The sequence below is a fragment of the Dermacentor silvarum genome, chromosome 4, assembly GCF_013339745.2.
Source record: "Dermacentor silvarum isolate Dsil-2018 chromosome 4, BIME_Dsil_1.4, whole genome shotgun sequence".
Taxonomy (NCBI): Eukaryota; Metazoa; Arthropoda; class Arachnida; order Ixodida; family Ixodidae; genus Dermacentor; species Dermacentor silvarum.
Genome location: NC_051157.2, coordinates 184,849,664 through 184,854,045, shown reverse-complemented (window position 1 = coordinate 184,854,045; position 4,382 = coordinate 184,849,664).

Here is a 4,382-nt window from a genome sequence, read left to right as displayed (position 1 = left end):
CAGCATGTTCTTGCTTTACATGGTTTTGTTATTGCTGCTGATGCATTATCATTTTTTGTTTCATAGCACATGTTCTTGCATTGTCGGCACACATTGATGCAGCCAGTGTTTCTGAAACAGTGCTGTTATCGGCTTCTCTTGAGTGTGTCTTCAACTCGATGCTTTCACCTCTTTCATGGTATCTATACCTGGGTCTTCAGGGAATTCTTGCATCATTACAAATAACAGCTGGCCGAAAGCTGCTTCAATTTTGATTCGTGAACAAGTACTACTGTGCTTGTCACGGTTGTCGTCACCATCTAGCCTTTTCTTTGCACACATGTTGTAGTAATGTTTTCTTTTTTTTTTTGATTTGCTTTGTCATCACCCCATTCCTAAACCACATGACAATATACAGTCAACAGCGAAAGATTATCGTAATTTGCATACTTGGTCTTGTGGACTGAATTGCTCAAAAAGCTGGTACTGCATTAACCGAGTCTGCTAGCACCAAACAGTAGCCTCATGACCACTCACCGCCACAGTTATTCGCACCATGTAGCCTACCAATGTTTACAGGGTGTCTACCAACCAAGAAAACCGGGAAAACCGGGAAAACAGGGAATTCTCAGGGATTTTGAATATTCTGGAAAAACTCAGGGAAAACTCAGGGAATTTGTGCCTCTATCAGGGAAAATTACTGTAGGGATGGGCGAATATAGGGAATTGTCGAATATTTCATTGAATAATTCTATGTTCGTTATTCGCTTCGATTCGAATTCATGGATTCAATATTTTCGAATTATTCAGCGGTTCCGAATAGGCAGCCAAAAGCCACGGACGGTCGGTGCACATCTCGGAGGCTATGCTTCACGTCATGGCTGCCATACATCAACCATAAATCTTGAAGGCTATATGTTTTTGCATTAAAGAGCCTGAAATGTGCGACGTAGAAGAGCAGATACGGCGCTAGCGCACAACTGAAACGAAGCAGCGGAGTCCGCATAGCCATAGTCAGCAGCGGAAATCGTACGTGAATGACAGCAACGACGGAACGCTTCGTGCCTATTTGTGCCTTTATTGCGTTTACCGCCGCGCATAACAACGCGTTGGCCGCGGGATTTCATAGTCGCCACCCATCATCGCGTCGATAGCTGCCGCGGTTTCTTTCGCAGCGGTTTCGTTTACTTTCGTTTTGACTCAATACGCACGTCGGCCGCGTGCCTAAAGAGCTGCGTAGGGGCCATCCATGATCGCATAGATAGCGACCGCGATTTCGTCTGAAGTTGTTGCAGTGAACGGTAGCTTCGTTCTGACTGGGTGCGTGCGTCGGCCAGGTACGGTCACACTAGCGGCAAGTTGCCGCGCGTCAGCGCCTTGCCGCGATGTCCACCGTGGCAATCGCGTCTCGCCGCGCGGCAGCGCGATATGAGCTCGCGCGCTCTCGGAACGCGGAATCACCGTGAGCGAAAAGGGTGCGATCGGACAGCGTCCAGAAATCCCTCTATAGAACCGCGAGAGACGACAATCGTCGATTGATAACTCGGCGCGGTGCGGCGGAGGTCCGGTTGCCATTGGCTCCGTGACGTCACCCTCGTCGCACTCGGCACCCTCGGCAAGCCGTAAAACCCCCGATTCCTGCCGCTTTTGCCGCGCGCGTCATGATGCGTTGCCGCTCGCGGCATGACGCGGGCGTTTTTGCCACTATCGTGGCCATACCCTTAAGCACCGCAAAGTCGCCGTTCATAATCGTGTCGATAGCGGCCGCGGTTGCGACAAGCAGTTGTTTCGGTTTGACTCGGGGCAAAGCTGTCGAGGATGAAGCGCACCGGCTACGTTACGATGGACGTGCGATCCGTTGGCGTTGAGCTTACTGGCGAAAAAATAATCGGGATGTGCGCGTGGTAGTGCAAAGCGTGTCGGAAATGATGGCGCGCGCCGCAGCCGTGCTGCGAAGGAAGTCGCGAGGCCTCGATCGCCGCTGCGAGAGCCAATCAGTCACGAGATGACGAGAATTGCAGCTTCCGCACTGCTTTTGTGCTAAATAGCGAAAGGCTCATTCTTTATACTAATAAAATCGTGCTGACGTAGTAAGCATTTGCTTATTGTTTTCTGCATACCCTGATAATTCGGACATTTTTTTTTTTTTTTCGATCCCGTGAAATTCGAATTAACTAGGTTTTACTGTAATATGTGATATATACTGTTCAAACTATTCGATTCAAAATTATTTGACCAAATCACTACGCGCTTCGAACCTCAAATCCACTATTCGCCCGTCCTAAATTAGCTGTAATTTAATTGAAAGGGAACGAAAGTTGCGGTAATGGAGGGAGGGAGGGGAGGCGATGTTTAGCTGCGCCACCAAATGCGTATTTATATAAAAATGTGGTGAGGCGAGAAGGTGGTAAAGACTTCGGATGCTGCTCAACGAGTGTCTCGTTCTGATCTTGTCGAAAACTTCCGAGCCGCTCCCAGAGGCACAGGCAACAGTCACCAGCGCCGTGCGCGTTCGGTGCGAACGCGGGCAAAACGCCGACGGCGTCGACAACAGTTCGGCGCATTGCTCGTGCTGCTGCATGTCTAAGTTTATACAGCTGATCGATAAAACTACTATCCTTACTCCGTATAGCTCTCTACTAATTTGCTATCGCAATTGATGCTTTGCATTTTTTTTAACATGCTTACTAAAGAGTGACAGCATCAGGCAACATGGTGTCAGCCCATCTTGATGTAAAAGAAAGTTCCGTTTCACTCAGGGAATTTAGCAAAATCACTCAGGGAAAACCTGGAAAACTCAGGGAATCTGAAAATGTCAACTTGGTAGACACCCTGGTTTAGCAGTACTAGTAGTAGTAGTAGCAGTAGCGGTAACTTATTGCATTCGATAGAGAAGGGAAAGGGGGAGCAAGGAAAGGGGAGGAAGGGATTAACTGTCCCCCTTCCCAGTGGAAAGGTACAAGGTGAAGCAACAGAGAAAAACGATTTGGAGAATTTTGTTGTGTTTGTTATGTATTCGATATTGTTATAACTCTTCCCCAGGTGTAAATTTCCAACTGGGAATGCAACTGGTTCCAGTTAACCTTGTTTATGGAACAATTCCCATTTGGTCCCCGTTGTAACTGGTCCCAGTTGGTCCCCATTGCAACTGGCCTGTGCAGAAGCCTACCAAAATTGTATTCTGCTGATGGATTTCACACAACTAAGGCAGTTCAGCTGTTATTGCTTAATTCCCTAGCAAAAATTCTAATACAAAAACTAAAACAGTCTATTAGGTCTATTAGTGCATTACTCTAATAGTAATGCACTAATAGACCTAATAATTCCCTAGCAAAAATTCTAATACAAAACCTAATACAGTCTATTAGGTCTATTAGTGCATTACTCTAATAGGCCCATTGGTCTAGTAGGTCTATTGGTGTGGAAGAAAATGTTTCATTGTACCAGATACATAACGAAAAACAGGTAAAATTGCTAGAAGCATTTATTAGCACAGCATGTATTTTTACAGATTCCTCTTTCAAGATCTCCGTCAGGTCAGCAATGTTGATTGAGAGCTTTTCGCAGACTTCGACCAAAGGACGTCCTTTTGAGGAAGTGGTTAAAAAAACCTGGGCACAAAAATACACACATATAGAAGCAGTTAAAAACAGGGGTGCTAGTTCTACCACTAAACGTTTAAGCTGGCAATATTTGCTTCCACATTAGAATAATGTGGCTCTGCAATTACCAAACTAATTTTAGAACAGTGTGATATATGCTAGCTCAAAATGTTTATCATAATAAAAAATGACGCCATGTGACACGACAGGACAATTATAAAGCACACAAAATCAACATAAGATGTGTGTTCTATCGAAACAGTAGGCAGATATAAGGACCTCTAGACAGAAATCTTGCACAGTGTTGTCGGAAACAGGCGTGTCATTGCTGCAACGCACACAGCAATGGGCCCGACGGCACTGTACAGAAGTACTTACGTCCACTGTCAGGATTAAAAAAAAAAAGAAAACACTTCATACTGTACTATAGAAGCATAAATAAAAAGTATAATTACCTCGAAATGGTAAATCGGCGCCAGGGAATACACTGCACATCGATGCATGCTTATAGATCCAAAAAGCTGCAAAGGACAGCCATAAAACAGTTGCCTTGCGTTGTTTTGAAGTCAAAACAGCAGCCATAGACAAAACTATCCAAATATACTGCTTCACGAATGAGATTGCGCAGGTGCTAACATCACGGGTTCCTTAAAAACACGTCGTTCACTCACTAACACACATGCACGCCTCGTGTGACGCCTCGCCTTGACATGGCAGCCGCCATTGCACACGTGCTGTGCGCAACTACGGCTGACTACTAGAGATGGGCAAAACGGCTCACCTCAGTGAGCGGCTCGGAAC